Genomic DNA, 18,311 nt, shown 5'->3' with positions numbered 1-18,311 from the left:
TGCATGCGCAGTGCACGGGCCCTCTCGGGCTCGTACACTCCCTTATCCTGAGTTTTTCTTCCTTTTTCGGTTCAGGTAATCTTTTGGTTCTGTGGACTCCTCTTACGGCCCTTTGCCATGTGATTTTTGTGCATGGCCGTGAACTTTCCCACGGCCTGGCCAGGCAGCCTCGCCCACTTTCCAGAGACAGCGTGGACTTTCTGAAACGGTATTCCGCGAACACTTGTTTTCCCTTATAACCCTTACTTGGATTTACAAACGTGCTTCTGCCTCATGAATTCTTGCAGCGTTGAGAAGCAAGAACCGAGGTCCACCATCCCAGACATCTAATGTTTTCATTCCGGACAAAGGGTACAGCAGGTATAAGGGTGAAGAGTCCCTATATCGTCTCGTGAGGAAGAGGGACTAGAACACTGTTTAGTAGAAGATGAGTGTGCTGATGAAACATAACTTTCCTCTAGTTCTTAAATACTTCCCCCCGCCCACTATCATGATCCCAATACTACCTTGCAAATCTGGCTAGACCAGAGGATGTACATTGGTACAGATAGGAACTGGAAACACAGGGAATCCAGGACAGATGACTCCTCCAGAACCAGTGATGAGAGCGACGATGCCTGGAGGGTGGAGAGAATGTGGGGTAGAAAGGGGAAACTGATTACAGGAATCTATGTATAGCCTCCTTCCTGGGGGAGGGACAGCAGAGAAGAGGGCAGGGGGAGACATCAGACAGTGTAATATATGACAAAATAATAATAATATATGAATGATGAAGGGTTCATGGAGTGGGGGAAGTGGGGAGGGAGGGGGAAATGAGCAGCAGATATTAAGGGCTCAAGTAGAAGGCAAATGTTTTGAGAATGATGATGTCAACAAATGTACATATGTCCTTGACACAATGGATGTATGTATGGATTGTGATAAGAATTGTAAAAGCCCCCAATAAAATGATAAATAACTAAATAAAGAAGGAAGGAAAGAAAGAAGATGAGTGTGCTATAGAAAGGTGTGTGAAGAGGATTGTTTATAAAAGGATCAGACTGATGGGGGGGGGGGTTTCAGGAAAATCAAAAGAGTAAGATTCCAGCCAATTGAAAATGAAGCAGGATAAAGATGAAGGATTTATTGTTATAGATTAAGCTATGAGAAATAAAAAATTAATTCAATGAGTTGAATGAGATAGACATTCTTTCTCTTCTCCTAGGAAGTGGTTCAGAGGTAGTCCAGTGTCCAGAGCAGTAAGTGGCTCTGTTTCATGTGGTCAGACTACAGTACTATGTGGCTTACACAGAAGAGAAATGGGTTCCTCTCCCGCGTCAAGGTCCAGAGGTAGCAGGCTAGGGCTGGCGCAGAGACTGTTCCACCAAGTCCTCAGGAGCCCTAGCCCCTGGATTAGACCTTACATTCCGAGCGCTTGGTTTGTGGAAGGTAATGGTTTACAGGGAGGCCTTAGGTCTATTTTGAGCCTTGATATAAACCCAGCCTCCACGGAGCTCATTCTAACCACAAACTGGCAACAGAAAGCTTTGCCCTCAGGCAGAGTGTGCTTGAAAGTAGATTTCAACGGACTCCCTTAGGCCGCTCAGGGAAGGGCAGTCTCCTTCTGGAGCCATGCCCTTAAAGGAAATTGAAGTACCAAGGTCACATCTTCCTAAATTCTACCCTGACCAAGGTAGGGGTGGGGCCTCAAAACTAACCCTGTATGCTTTTCTAAAGGAGCGCTGCTGACATAGTGGGTTACGAGTTGCTAACTGCAAGGTGAGCAGTTGAAACCACCGGCTGCTCCTAGGGCGAAAGATGAGGCTTCCTACCCCTGTGGAGATTTAGAGCCTCAGAAACCGACGGGGGCACTTCTGCTCTGTCCTATGGGGTGACCGTGAGGTGGTCTCAGCGTGAGGGCAGAGAGTTTGGTTGGGTTTGGGATGTACCCCAATCCTTCCCCTGTTCTCCTTCCACAGCGGGGCCTCCGGCAGTGAGGAATTGATCTGCTGCCAATCACGATGGTATGATGAATTGCTTTTGTTTTATAGACTCTAATTAGCAAGGCGGCCACGAATCCTGTGGACACCATGAGGGCCTCGTGCCGATGGGCTCCCTCATCCAGATGACTGGTCTCTGTCTTGCCTGTCTCAGACTTCATGAGTGGAGCGCTATGAAATATCTTTGATAGGGGTCGTTTTAACCCCTGAACCTCACCAAGGTTCAACCAGGAAAGCAAAACCACTAAGAATATACAGTATCGTGGAATGAAGAAGGGATTGCAGGAATCAGAAGTATTAGGTAACAGGTACCAGGGGTTGTCCTCTACATGCCAAGTCCCGCCCAGGAAGTTGGAAGCCGATAAAGGATAAAAGACATGCCCAATTCAAGCCCAGCCAGGTGGGAGGTATACCTGGGTCAGTTCAAACTAGGCCGGATGAGCTTAATTCAGCCAGTGGGGTCAACCAGGACTGTCAAGGACACCTCCCAGCCCAAGGCCCTCATGGCCCTCATGGCCAGAACCTGGAGACCACTAGCCACCACCTTCCTACACCCCCCTTTGGCTTAGTCTCTCTCTGGCCTCAGGCCGCCGTGTGTGCGTGTGCACGCGGTCCCATGAGGATGCCTGTGTTCAGTGACCATGAAGCCTGAAATTTCTTCTATCCTTTATAAAAACCCACTTGGATCACACACCAGGCTTCAGTGTGAATTCGTTCTTGTGCAAAGACAAGAACCGAACTATTTCCCACCAGAGAAATCTAACAGAACCTATGCAATTGTGGGAGGAGTCACAGAAATACAGGCAACAAAGGGGAGTTGATGGATGGTGGAAACGCCACTACTTGGGTCTCTGGACACACCGGACTGCAGGGACAAGCCCGCACTATGCAGTCCAGAGAAGACGGCCACCTCCCCTAGCCATCACTCAACACGGAAAGACTTCATGCGGCAGAAGCACTTCTATAAATCCAAGAAACTTTTATGAGGGAAGGGAAGTGTTGGGTATTACGGTTGCAGGTGGGCCATGCTGTCTCTGGAAAAACGCACAAGGCCGCTCAGAGAATGTGCAAGAATCCGTGCCCCTTCAGAGGGGAGCACGCAAACCCACGTGGAAGGAGACCTGGAACGAGACAGTGACTGCCCTTGGTCCCTGCTTTTTATTCCCTCCGACCCTACTCGAGGGGGTGTGATTGAGGGCATTGGCCATTTTTAGTGGCTCAGTTCAGGCGTTCACATGGCACGATGCTCGTGTGCGCCCAGGTTGACCTTCACCTGTGTTTAGGTGATGGTGGTCTGCGCATCTCCAGCTTTGGATCCTCCCCGTTGGTGTCTCATGTGTGCCTGATTTCTTGCTAAGCCCTTTACGGTGGCCTGGCCATCTCATTTTTGTTTAGCTTAGGCATTTGTAGAGACCAGCGCCTCTATCCCTATCTTCCTATCTATCAGAGCCCCTCTGTCTCGATCAGAGCGAACTAGTCTTCGCTGTGTCACAGTTGCTGCTATGCTCCTCAAATCTCGAGCAGAGGAGGTTATTCTAGAAAATGTCATTCCCTCTTCATCAAGGTCATGCAGTGCAAACCTACCACTGGGACCCAGACTGAACATCAACCACATTCGACCTTTGCCTACCAGCTCCACGTGGGAGATTTCCTGAGTGGGTAGGTGGCCCCTGGGAAGTAGGACTTGAGGATCAGCAGAGCCCAGATTGACACACAACAAGCTCTTCTGGAGAAATCATCCCTCGTTCCTAAGAGCATAGGGTTCAGAAGGACGAGAGGAGGTGATGCCACCAGTGAGGTCCCAGAGAGTAACTTCCTCCTTAGGTACAAAGCACCAGCCAAGGGCATGATACCCACAAGGGAACATAAGCTCATAAAGCAAAATAAGAAGACATCTTAGTAACACAATCCCTATAAAAGAAAGATCAAAAAACAAACACACAAAAAATGAGCAACCTATATGAGATGAAGTAGAATTAATGGACCAGAGAGAACAAGAATTTAAAATAATCATAATAAAAATCCTCTAAGAGATAATAGAGAATATTAAAGATTTGAAATAGAAAGGAGAACATATAAAGAAGCTATCAAGTATGAAAAATAGAATAGCCGAAATAAAGCACTCAATATGTACATTGAAAGGCAGAATAGATTCAGACTAAGAATGAATTCATGAACTGGGAGATAAGGTTGATGAAGACGCTATCAGGAAGGAATAAAGAGATGGAAAATATAAGGGTAAAGTTAATAGGAATGGAGGATAGAGATGTCTTTGAAATGGGAGTTCCAGGAGAGGAGGGAAAAAATAAAGCTGGGAGGGAAGAAATACCTGAAAAATTAGTGAACAAGAGTCCAGAATTTCCCAGGAGAGAGAAGTCCGATCTTAGACTAAGTACCAATAAAATAGATAAGAAAAACACTTGAACCCCTTATGGTAACATTCAATCGAGAGGGGAACTAGAAGCTTACCTAAAAGGTTGCAGAGGGTTGAAACAAATCCACAGAACTACGGCAATCCCATCTCTACTATCCATTAGGAATAAATATCACTGATACTGACATCAGTTGCAATACTAGATGCAAGAAAATAATGGGATAATATTTCCCCCAAAACAACTTTAGAATGAAATGTTCATCTATGGCTGCAGTGTAGTGAATTAATATATTCTTTCTAGTCATAGTCCTTGTAACTCCCACCAAATGAATGGGAGGGGGGGTATATGCAAATGACACACGTGTGACCCATCAAACAGATTGGATGGCTTGCTAATAATGTAAATAAGATGCCTAGCACCTCTGAGGGGCTCAGACCATGCCAATGAGGTGTGCTGTCACACAGGGATGGGTCAGTTTCGCCATCCTGCTAGACTTCAAAGAGAGCCAATCCCAGAGCAGAAGGAAATCACATGACCAAACACGGAGAAGAAGAGAGGGGAGTGGAGTGGGGCTCTGGACACAGGTTCCCTGACTTAGGAACTTCCTAAACCCAGGAATCCACCAGCTGTAACGCAGGGGACGCAGGAAACAGAACAGCAGAGGCCGTAGAACCAGGAGACGGACAGGGGCTGCGTGTTGGGCTGCTTGTCCCACAAAACAAGAACCCCCAGTGCCTCCCAGCACTGATTGGTGAGGCTAAGGAGCTTTTGTAACAAACTTTTCCTTAAGCAGGGAAGCCAAGACAAGGGCCTGACAGAGGCTTCCCTGTGGACATGACTGCGAAGAGGCGATCTTGATTAAAATGTTAGGAAACGAAATAAAAGCTGTATTCTGAGTCACTTCGGATCCTTCATGGTAGCCTGTTACGTCCTTAAGGGAAATGAAGTGGGAGCCGGGTCTGTGCGTTCTATGCGCCCCTGCAACGAATCGTTAGACGCAGCGGAGAAGGAGCGTGCCAGGGCGGGACAGATGGTGTCAGAGACAGGGAGACACCGTAGAGAGGGGAGGGGTGTCTGACCTTTGCCTTACAGGCCTCAGTGGGGGCTGATGCTGAGCTCCTCGCTGTGAGGTTACGCTGAGGGGGGGGGGGGGGGCGCGGTCAGACGCCTCCCCCATCTTGTCATTTCTTTTCAGCAGCTTAACTATGAGTTTACAAGAACAGTGAAATAAAGAGATCAAGCTTTCAAAGCCTCCGAAAGCTTGCTATCCGAAGACCCTCATTACTACACGTTTAGAGGAAGTACAAAGAGGTAAGGAAATTTCCGAAGATCCTCCAAAACCCACAAAGCTTTATCCCCCTTCCCTTGAGCATCAAAATTCTAGACGGCACCGACGTGATAGGACTGTATATTTTACAAGGGGAGTCCCATGGCAGAGGACCACGTGCCTTTTTTGGGAGAGAAAGACATCGCCATTGATAAGCACAAAACGGAGAGGGGAAGATAAAGCTAAGGCATAAGGACGGCAGAGCCCTGGTGATGCTGTCCGGCATTGCCGGGCTGCCAACTACGTCTGCTCAGCGTCCAACGCCGCCGCCGCGCTCCGCGGAAGGAGTACTGTACGGACTCGCCTCCCGTCGAGATGGGCAGCCTCGGAAACCCTTTGCGCTCTGAAGTTGAGCGGGGCGCTGTGAGTGGAACCCACTCCGCGGGAGAGAGTATGTTGTTTTGATGTTGTTTAATGGTACCAACGGTGGTTCAGTGGTAGAGTCCCCACCTTGGATGCAAGAGATCTAGAGTCCTGCTGGCACCGTGGCCAGAGGTTCAAAACCACCAGTTTCTCCTCTGTAGGAAGACGAGGCTTTCTACTCCCTTAAAGAGCTGCAGTCCTGGAACCTCCCAAGGGCAGGGCCGCCTTTTCTGCGGGGTCACTGTGAGCCAGCCTGGAACTCAGCAGCAGGGAGTGAGAAGCGCAAGAAACCTGGAGTCACTCTCCAGCCCGGCCACCTGCAGCGCAGCCGCCACACAGCTGTGGGCAGGGCGGGTTGTCTGCTGCTGCACAGGTTTCAGCAGAGTTTCCAGACCAAGACAGAGTCGGAAGGAAGGTCTGACAATCGACTTGTGAAAATCGCCCGATGGACAATACTCTAGGCATCCCATGGTCTGATGGGATTGTGCATGGGGTCACCGTGTGCAGGGGACCAATTGGACAGCCACCCACAACGGTTACTTGAGTTACTGTAAGTCAAAGGGGTAACACTCTGAAGCAAAGAAATAGAATAACTTTCAAATCGCACATGAAACTTGTTGCTATTCATTGGGTGTTGTAGAAGAAGAAGAAAACAAGCTGAAGTAAATAGAAAACACACGTCAGATGACTACGGATTTTTGTATCTAAGTAGGACGGTGATTGAAAGGAATGTTAATGGTTTAAATCGACCAGTCAAAATATTCCTATGGGATAAAGTAAGTTATGTACTGAATTATGCTATAATTTTTTTCCTTTTCTTTTTTTTTATTCAGGGAAGAGCACGAATGCAGTCCCCACTATCATTTTAAGAATGGCCACAGAAAGATGGAAAACACAGACATGCAAAAGAAACAAGCCATGATATTAACCAAAATAAAGCCACTGTAGAAAATATCATGGCGAGAAAAAAGAAAAACATTGTAAAGGATCAAAGATAAGCATTACATCCTTGTAACAGAATAAAGGAGGTGTATACACATATGCCTACCAATATAGATTTGAAATATATGAATAACAAGGTGCAAAACATGGAGGAGGGGTGAATAAACACATCAATAATGAGAGAGCGTTTTAACAGACTCCTACCCAAACAGGTAGCTTAGGCAGACAAAAATTAAACAAAAACATAGAAAGTTTAAAAAGTATAATTAACAATACACAACCATGGAGCTCCAAAAAGCTGGTGGAAAATGGGATTAAAAGTTAATGAATTTTTCTACATACTCTTTGAAACTGCACTTGCATATTTAGCTTTATGAAAGTATTTAAAATAACAAATTATAGAATAACTTAATTGATGTATGACTTGTTTTAAGAGCTGTAAGAGCCCCCAATAAAATACCATATATACTCGAGGATAAGCTGACCTGAGTATCAGCCAAGGCACCTAATTTTACTCAAAAAACTGCATTAAAAATGTGCTGATGTGAGGGAGGGGAAAAAATGAGGAGCTGATACTAAGGGCTCAAGTAGAAAGAAAATGTTTTGAGAGTGATGATGGCAACAAATGTACAAATGTGCCTGACACAATAGATGGATATATGGATTGTGAGAAGAGTTGTATGAGCCCCCAAAAAATGATTTTTTAATGTGCAGAAAAACTTGGGTTATATATGAGTATATACAGTAATCTTAAAAAAAAAGAGGGGTGTGTGTAGAATAATTAATCCAGTGCCTGATTCTTTGACAAGATCTAGGAACCAGGGGAACCGAGATCTCGGGGATGTACATGTAACTTTCTCTCTGGGGGATGGGCAACAGGAGAGTGGGTGAGGAGAGATGCCGGGCAGTGTAAGATAAAATAATAATTTATAAATTATTAAGGGTTCATGAGGGAGGGGGGAGCGGGGAGGGAGGGGGAAGGCAAAAAGGAAAATGAGCTGATTCCAAGAACCCAAGTGGAAAGCGAATTTTGAGAATGATGAAGGCAACAAATGTATAAGGGTGCTTTACTCAATTGATGTATGTATGGATTGTGATGAGTTGTATGTGCCCCAATAAAATGATTTATTGTCAAAAATAAAAATTAAAAAAATTAATAAAAAAAGATCTAGGAACCTCTAAATTACTCTTTTAAGAAAAGAAAATATGCTACAGTTATAACAAAGATTCTACAAACAAAAGCAATCAATACAATATGGTATTAAATTAAGAACTCCAATGATTTAGTGGGGGGGGGGGGAAACAGACCCATAGATGGATATGCACTGTGCTACCCCGAAGGCCCTTGCTGCGGCCCGTGTCAGTGCGTCTCATTGGGGGGCTGCCCTTCTTGCTGGTGGCCCCACTTTACCAAGCATCACGGTCTTACTCAGACCCTTCCTTATTGGCCTCTCAGGGTCACACGTCTAAAGCACAGGAGATGAGGTCTCCCCATACTTGCTGCTCGGGAGCATGCTAGCTGGACTTCTTCCAGGACGGAAGTTGGCTCTTCTGACAGTCTGTGGTAGAGTCACCATTCCTCAATATCATCTTTCAAATGCATCTCCGTTTTTTCAGCCATCCTTATTGTTTCCTGTCTTATTCCTTCCAGCTGGTGCCTGCATCTGAGGTGACTTAAAAGATATGGCTTGGGTCACGCACATCTTAGTCTTCAGAGTGACCTCTTTGCTTTGTAACCCTTTAAAGAGGGATGTGCCCAGGGCGGTACATCCTTTGGTTTCTGGACTGCTGCTTCCTCCAATCGAATGCCATTGTCTTTGTCATGTAGTCCAGTTGCCTGGGTTATTTGCTCAATGTACACAATTGAATCAGTATGGGGAAAGGTTACAATTCTGATGCACACCTGTCCTGATTTTAGACTCTATGTTCTGTTCATGACTGCCGCTTGCTCTGTGTACAGGTTCTGCATGACCACAAATAAGTGTTCTGGATTTACCATTCTTTGCAGTGTGTTGTGGAGTTTGCTATGATCCACATAGTTAAGTGACTTGACAGTCAATGAAACACAGGTAAACACTTTTCGGGATTCTCAGATTTCAGACAAGATCCACCCATCTGATATCAGCAATAATATCGCTCAGTACACATCTTTTTCTTTTTTTTCCCTCTGAATCTGAAAGTTCCCCATTGATGTGCAGCTGTGACCATTTTTGAATTATATTGAGCAAACTTTGCTTGTGTGTGATATTAATGATATCTATTTGATCCTTTCTATACTCTTTTGTATCTTCATTCTTTAGAATGGGCACAAATATGAATCACTTCTAGTCAGTTGGACAGGAGGACTTCCTCCAGAACTCTTGGCAGAGGCAAATAAACACTTGCAGTGTTGCATCTGATTTCGAAACAGCTCAACTGCTATTCCCTCAATTCCTGGTTTTGGGGGTATTTTTGGTCAATGCCTTCAGTGTAGCTTGGACTTCTTCTTTCAAGGCCATTAGTTTTTAATCCTAGGCTTCCCCCTCAAATGATTAAATGCCAACTTTTGTTTTGTGTTGTTTTGGTACAATGACTCTATATTCCTATCTTCTTTTAAAAAATCATTTTATTGGGGGTTTGTACAGCTCTTATCACAATCCATCCATCCATCCATTGTGTCAAGCACATTTGTACATCTGTTGCAATCACCATTTTAAAAACATTTTGTTTCTACTTGAGCCTTTGGTATTAGCTCCTCATTTCCCCCCTCCTTCCCCTCCCCCTCATGATAGTTTATAAATTATTTTGTCATGTCTTACACTGTCCAATGTCTCCCTTCACCCACTTTTCTGTTGTCCATCGCCCAGGGAGGGGGTTATGTATAGGTCCTTGTGATCAGTTCCCTGTTTCTACCCCACCTTCCCTCTACCCTCCCGGTATCGCCACTCTCTCCACTAGTCCTGAGAGGTTCATCTGTCCTGGATTCCTGTGTTTCCAGTTTCTATCTATACCAGTGTACATCCTTTGGTCTAGCTGGATTTGTAAAGTAGAATTGGGATCATGATCATGGGGCGAGGAAGCATTAAGGAACTAGAGGAAAGTTGTATGTTTCATTGTTGCTACATTGCACCCTGACTGACTCATCTCCTCCCTGAGACCCTTCTGTAAGGGGAGGTACAGATGGGCTTTGGGTCCCCACTCCGCAATCCCCCTCATTCACAATATAATTTTTTGTTCTTTGATGCCTGATACCTGATCTATTGATACCTCATGATCACACAGGCTGGTGTGCTTCTTCCATGTGGGCTTTGTTGTTTCTCAGCTAGATGGCTGCTTATTTATCTTCAAGCCTTTAAGACCCCAGATGCTATATCTTTTGATAGTCAGGCACCATCAGCTTTCTTCACCACATTTGGTTATGCACCCGCTTTGTCTTCAACTATTGTATCGGGAAGGTGAGCATTATGGAATGCAAAGTATTCTTGTGTTGAAGGAGTAGTTGAGTAGAGGCCCAATGTTCATCTGCTACCTTAATACTAAACCTGTGTACATAGATCTATTTCCCCATCATCATATATTTACATATGTACGTGTCTGTATTTAGACCTCTATAAATGTCATTTGCCTCCTAATTCTTTCCTCTGTTTCCTTTTCCTCTTGTCCTGCTATCATGCTCAGCCTTCATTTGGGTTTCAGCGATTCCTCTCGGTTACATTGCCCTTGATCAAGCCCTACCAGGCCTCCTACACCCTCCTCGCCATTGATTTTGGATCACTTGTTGTTCCCTTGTCCGTGGGTTTGTTAACACCCACTTCCTTTCCCCCCACCTCTCCCTCTCCTGCTGAACTGTCAGTCCCATTGTTTTCTCCTCCAGATTGTTTATCCCGCCTCTCTTATCTAGATAGACATGAAGCTCCCATCCTCTTCTAATGCTTCCTGTATTAATATTTTGCTCATGGAATCATTCAGTATTGCAACTGGAAGCTTGACTTGTTAAACGCAGTTCCTTCCGCTGCTTGAGAAATGCCGGACACGTTCTTCCCTTTTGCTTTCTAACTCGGCCTCTGTGCATGCTTTGTTGTCGCCCTTTTCTTCGTCTTCTCAAGCTGCCTTTTGAAATTTCTGTTCAGCTTCTTCATCATTTCGTTCCTTGGCTTTAGGTAACCTATGTTCAAGCGCAAGTGTCGGGGTGTCTTCTGATGTTCATGTTGACCTTTTCTTCCTTTCCTGTATTTTTCATGACCTTTGGCTTTCTTCATGTGTGACCCCCGAGGTCACCGCATGGCTCATCTAATCTTCAGCCATTGGTGTTCAGTGCAATAAATCTATTCTGGAAATGGTCTCTAAACTCAGGAGGGATCGTTTTAAAGTCCTCAGTTGCTTCTCGTGGATGGGTTTCCATTTTCCATCTTTTCAACCTCCGTTTCCCCCGGCCTTATCCTGACGGAGGACCTTGAACTTTCCCACCTCGCCTTTCACAGACGGAGTTGATCTGATTCCTGTGAGATCATCTGATGAGGTTCGTGTGTATGGTTGCCATTCATGTGGCTGAGAAGAGGTATTTTCAATGAATAAGTAATTGGTCTTCCTAGAGTCTAGCATGCCTTGTTTCTGTCACCAAGGCCGTGTTTTTCGGCTAACTAGCCTTTGTTTTAAACATTTGCAATCCAATCACCAGTAATTATTAGTGCTTGATGGCATGTTTGATCACTTTCCGACTGTAAAAGTTACTTAACATCTTCATATTTTCATCTTTGTCATTAGAATGTGGTACATAAATTTGAATAGAAGAAATTGAATAATCATTGTAGTAACTGGGCCTCCTTACAGGATTATGGATGTTATTGACATATCACTGACAGCATTGTCTATTAGGATCGGTCTTGAAATGTTACTTTTGATGGTGAACCAAACACCATTTCTCTCCTACTCGTCATCCTTGGCCTCGTAGACCATATGATTATTCCATTCAAAATGGACAATGATGGTCCTTTCCTACGCCTTAATACTTAAGATATTGACCCCCAATCCACGCCATTTCATTCTTGAGAACTTCCCAATTTTTTTCCTTTCATACTTCATCCATTCCACATTCCTATTACTGAGGGAAGTTTGCAGAGGTTTCTTCTCACTGTGAGTCATGCCACATCAGGAAACGCTTTGCTCCGTCCATCTCATTAAGGTCTACTGTACTTTAAGGGGGTGCCTTTTCCCCATTATGCCCCCCCCCCTGAGGAACCACCCTCTGCACTGCATCAGACAATCTTGTGACTCGGTTGTTATTCACCAGGTTTCCCATGGCCAGTTTCCCCATCAGTTCCAGGTCCTCCTTCCTAGCCTGGGTTAGTCTGGAAGCTCCCCTGAAGCCTGTTGGTACTTGGCACCACGGGTGGCACCACTTCTACCGTTAACAGCAACGCCCAAGCCACCAGCGGACAACAAACCGACCAAGGACTGGTGGTTTAGGATTGGAGGAAGGCGCATTAACCACCTGTAATATGCAGATGACACAATCTGGCTGGCTGAATGCGGAGGACCTAAGCACTTACTGATGACAATCAGAGATGCCAGCCTGCAGTATGGATGATATCTCAACATAAAGAGCCGAAACCCTGACAGGTGGGCCCATCAGCCGCATCATGATAAACAGAGAAGAGACTGAAGTTGTAAAGGGTTTCGTTTCAGTTGGACACACAATCAACACCGATGGAAGCAGCGGTCGAGGAGCCAAATGTTGCATCGCACTGGGCACATCTGGGGCGCCAGACCTCTTTAAAGGGTTGCAGAGCCAAGAGGTCACTTTGAAGACTAAGGTGTGGCTGACCCAAGCCATGATGCTTTAAGTCACCGCCGATGCAAGCTCCAGCTGGCAAAGAGTAAGGAAGGAAACAATAAAGAAGGCGGAAGGAACCGAGATGCGTTTGAAGGATGATGTTAGTGGAGAATCGTGACGATCATGGACTGCCAGAAGAGCCAACAAATCGGTCCTGGAAGAAGTCCAGTCAGCATGCTCCTGAGCAGCACAGATGGGGAGACTGCATCTCCTGTGCTTTACACGTGTGACCATAAGAGGCCAATCAGGATGGATCCTGGATAAGAACATGATGCTTGGTAAAGTGGGGGGGTCACCAGAAAGAAAGGAAGACCCCCAATAAGATGAACTGACACACTGGCTCCCCAAAAGAACTCAAACATGTTTGTTGTTGTTGTTGTTAGGTGCTGTCATGTCGGTGCCTACTCTTGGCAACCCTGTGCACAAAAGAACCAAACACCGCCTGGTCCTGTGCGTCCTCGCACTTGTTCTTATGTCTGAGGCCCTGGTTGCAGCCACTGTCCATTTGTCTGATCTACTGAAGGTGTTCCTCTACTGCCCCTCTCCTGGGAACATTTCCAGAACAGGAGACCAAGTCCCGCCACCCTGACTTCTAAGTAGCGTTCTCGCTGTACCTCTTTCACTGTGAAGCAGAACTGAAGGTGCTTACCATTCCCATCCGGGGGCATCATCGCCCGATGCGACGCCACTTCTCACTCAGTCTAGTCTCCGGAATTACTCCACACCACATATGAAAGAAACTCAAGTGAGTTGAAAAGCACTGTGAAACCTTTTAGGAAAAGATATATTTTTAATATCTTGGGGGGCAGAGTAAAATTTATTAAACAATGTACAAAAACTCCTATCATTAATAGAAATAAAAGAAAAACTGTTCTCTGTATGATCAGAGTGGCTTTCTAGTAACGAGCTGTTGGAACGATCCCTGAAAATATCGTCTTATAATTTCTAATTGTACATAAAGCAGCATTAAAAGAGGACTCACAGAAATGATGTCATTGCGGTTGGAAAGAGTTTAACAGTTCCTCATAAAGTTAACTACGGAATTACCATGTAACTCAGGAATTCCATTTCTAGGCGTATATGTGTAAGATTGAAAGCAGGGAGTCGTGTATCGCAATATCCATCGCAATACTGCACAGAGAAGTCAAAAGGTGGAAACAACCTAAGTATCTATTAGTAGATGCATACTTTGGCTGTACAAAACATAGTACATATGTACAATGGAATATTATCCAACTATTAAAAGGAACAGAAGACTAATACATGCTACTGTGCGAATGCATCTTGAAAACATGACTTTAAATGAAACAAACTGGACACCAAAGGACAAATGTCGCATTACTCTACCTATATGACATATCAAGAAGACAAATTCATAGAGATCGAAAGCAGAGGAGAAGTTACCTGAGACTAGGTCCAACTCTTGCTTCCCGAGGAGCAAAGAATGGCTTGTTTCAGGTGTGTCCAGCCTCTGTCACCTTCCAAAGGTAGCTACACTATCAGTTGACTGTAATAGATCCTGATAGAACCAATACCAAAGGATGGTCCTTCTTGACCGCATCTGACCCCAGGAAGCTTTCCCTCTATGTACGAGGTACTGTACTAGACACAGAGAAGCAAGGTCTTAGAAAGCAGCAAGCCAGCAACCTAAGAACTGGCTCCTGAAGTCCGCCAGTGTCAGTGCTTGCTCCGCCAGGAAACCCTTCCCGTGTCCCTTGTCTGACCCAGTCAGATCCCGCAGTCTGGCACTTTTCTACTTCAGCTCGACACCTCTTGGGAAAGAGTTTTAAAGGTCTAATGACTTCACCTCAACATCCAAATTTATCTCTTTGGCCAGAAACCATGTGTTAGAAAATAGGCCCCTCTCCTTCTGGGGATCTACCTCTGTGCTGGTCTTGGTGGGTGTTTAAATATCTTCCTTGGGTGAAGGGAAAAAGGAATAAGGTGGTGTGTTAGTCTGGGTAGACTAGAGAAACAAATCCATAGAGATACTCATGTGTATAAGAAAAAGATTTACAGATGAGAACAGATGAATATTGAGAAACCAGCCCAGCCCAGATCAAGTCCATACATCCAATATTAGCCCATATGCCCAATACCAATCTATATAATCCTCTTCAGACTCACGAAACATATGCAATGATACCAAATGCAGGAAGATCACAGGCCAGTGGGTGAAAAGTCTTGTGGATCCAGTGGCGGTAGAAGCATCTCAGCACTGTCAGGGGTCTCCACATGGCTCCTCCAGTTCCCAGGGCACAGGTCTGTCAGTAGTGCCATGTGTCTTGTTAGCTGCTATGTCTCCCAGGGATTGAGCCGAGAGAGAGTCTCTCCCACCTGCCAAGAAGGAAATCCAGGAATTCCCAGAATCCTTAGGGGAAGGCCATCCCCACACAGAGGCTTCATTGGTTATATCCTGATTGACAGACTAGAGTCCACCCCTTCACTCAATCCTCTCAAGTGCCAAATTGACACCAGATTATGTAACTACCAGAGGTGGCTTGTATTGAATCTCCATCCCATCCCCCTCCGCTTCCCATGCACCTGGTCCTTTAGACCACCTTATAAAATAAGGAACATAAAGTTCTCTTTTCATCTTTAGCCCGTGGATGATGAACGACAGAGTGAGGACCAAGATACAGGTGTGTCTCACTCCAAAGCACGTCGCCATCAAAATCCTTTCCGGGAGCCACTGAGACAGAGACTGTGGGGTTCAAAGCCAAAGAGTGCATTCCTGACTCTGCAAACCAAACTCAGTGCCATCAAGTCGAGCCTGACTCGTAGGGCCCTCCAAGGACAGAGTAGAACTGCCCTGTGGGCTTCCAAGACTGGGACTCTTCCGGGACCAAAGTCTCGGCCTTCTCCTAAGGAAAGCCTGGTGGCTTCGAACTTCCCTCCTTGTGTTGACAGCCCAATGGGAACCCACCACGCCCCCAGGGAGCCTCATATTCCCAAGGAGGGAAGGATATTTGCGAGTTAAACCTCGTTCATTGCCTCTCAGGAGAGATGGCGGGAGGGAGGCCTGACTGGGGCGTGAGGGACACAGAGATTTGGCTGTCCAGCTCTAGGAGACCAGGGCCATGGCGGTTACCCAGTCAGCTGCTAGCTGCAAGGCCAGTGCTTTTTGATCCCCAGTTCTGCGGGAGAAAGCGGGGGCTGCCTGCTCCCGTGAAGACTTGAAAGCCCACAGGAGCCGTGCTATTGTGTTCTATAGTGTCGCTATGTCGGAACAGACGCATGGCAGTGGGGGCCCTAGCTGATCAAGGGGCCTCAGTGGTCAGCATCGCACCTCCCTCCTGAGTGGAATGGCCAGAATGTATGAAAAGAGTTTTGTGACTCCAACAACTCTTACCACAATCCATACATATACATACATCAATTGTACAAAGCACACCCATACACTCCCTGTCCCAATCACTCTCAAGGCATTTGCTCTTCACCTAAGCCCCTTGCATCAGGTCCCTAATAAAATGTTGGAGTCCCTAATAAAATGTAAAAGAAGAAAAAAAAAAAAAAGAAAATGATTAGGGCAAAATATGTACAGATGTGCTTTATACAATTGATGTATGTCTATGTATGGATTGCGATAAGTGTTGTATGAGCCCCTAATAAAATGTTTAAAAAAAAAAAAGAGTTTTGTGATGGCTATTTTGGGGAACGTTAGCTATTTTTGAGGTAGTGAGATTTCAGAGGAATAAATTTGGGGTTTTAAGAGGACGCTGGGTCAAAGCCGTCAGGATCCACTTCAGCTCTGGCATGCATGAGCCTTAGCAGGGCCTCCAGGTAGCTGGGGTTGCTGAGAAACAGCTTTGTAAGGTGTACTTGATCAGTGCCTGCAAGTAGCAAAGCCGGCGGAAAGGGAATCAACAATTACAAGGGGTGAGCTCCCCCGTGTGGTATCACAGGGCACCAGCAGCTCTGAACTCAAGACAGAGCATCTTGGGAAATTCTTTTCTGTATTTGGTCTAGAACCGATGAAGCAATTATAATGTATTCGGCCATGTACCAAGCCCTTTGCATTTCACCTTAACTGCTTCTATTCACCTCTGCTAGCTCTCCAGCCTACCCGCTGCAGGTGGTAGTTGAAGATTTACATGCTTCTGTCTACACACACACGCGCGCGTGCAATCTGTCTCCACACATACACACACACGCACACACATGCCTAGTACACCTTTTTAAGCACTTTGTCTCCCTTCCCGCACACACAACTAACAATACATCTTAGAGTTTGTTCCACATTTCGAACTACCCCACTCTTTCGATGGGTGCACACAATCACATTGGTTGCTGCATCATAATTCATTTTTGCCAGTCTTCTATTGGTGGGCATTGAAGTGGTTTGAAATCCTTTGAGATTACAAATAATGGCCCAGTGTACCTTACGAGGAGGTACCCCCCACTCAAACAACAGCAACAACCCGGATTTCCCCTCCAAAGCTATGTATTTACAAATTTTTTTTTTTTACAAAACAATCTTATCACCATCAAAGTACTCTCCTTACACTTAACACATTTGTCAAATCTGTGTTTCCATTTGTGGAAACATTTTTCAAACTCATCTTTTTGATGGCTGACAGCACCTCCCTTGTTTTTCTTCCTCTTTTATGCTGTCAAATCACTGTCCTTTTATGTCCCCCTTCATCCTCAGAAACAAAATGAAACCACAGAGCGAGGTCAGGTGAGTCAGGTGTGTGGGGCAAGAGAGGTATGCTGCTTTTTGCCCAAAACTGGCGCACTGAGATGGCTGCGTGAGCAGGTGCATTGTTGTGGCGGCAAAACCAGTCTCCCATCTGCCATAAATCAGGCCTTTTTTGTCACATGCTGTTATGCAATCTTTTCAGAACCTCTAAATAGAAGCTTGTTTAACAGTCTGACCTGGTGGAACAAATTCCACATGCACTACAAGTTGACATTTTCCATTTGGGAAATTACAGGAGTCTAGAATAAGGTTCGTCAACAACTGACATTTCGCCTTTTTTGAAAAGAGAAAAGCACTCACACACTTCAGCTTTCCCCATATTTTGTAAGTTGCGTTCAACATCACAACCGTTCCTGTGGCATTTTTTCTGAGCAAGAAGCCAAATTTCACAGACACACACTGTTCTCTGAAATTGGCCATCACAAAAAACAAGATTTAGAATTAAACTACCTTTACAAAAAAATTCACTGTGACCAGAGAACCTTCCCAGGTGATGCCACTGGGTGCACTAACTCTGAGTTGCTCAGTGCTCACCTAACCAGGAAAAATATGCACTACCAAAGCTCTGCTCCACCCAGCACAATTCCATTTGTTTGGGGTGGGGGCGGGTACCCTCTCATATATTTAAACTGGGAAAAATTTGCCAACTTTGTTATCAGGAAGTCCAGTGCCTAGAGAAGTAGAGGGGCTAGATATATGCGAGGCCTGCAGAGCGCCCTCTTGTGGACTTGTATGGACACTGTGTGGAAGGGGCTAGAATGATGTGGCTCTAGGGATTCTCCAGGGGAGTGAATAGGCGAAAGAGAAGGCT

This window comes from Tenrec ecaudatus, chromosome 16, assembly GCF_050624435.1.
Source record: "Tenrec ecaudatus isolate mTenEca1 chromosome 16, mTenEca1.hap1, whole genome shotgun sequence".
Lineage (NCBI taxonomy): Eukaryota > Metazoa > Chordata > Mammalia > Afrosoricida > Tenrecidae > Tenrec > Tenrec ecaudatus.
The sequence above is the reverse complement of the archived record's forward strand: the minus strand, read 5'-3'. Positions refer to the sequence as shown.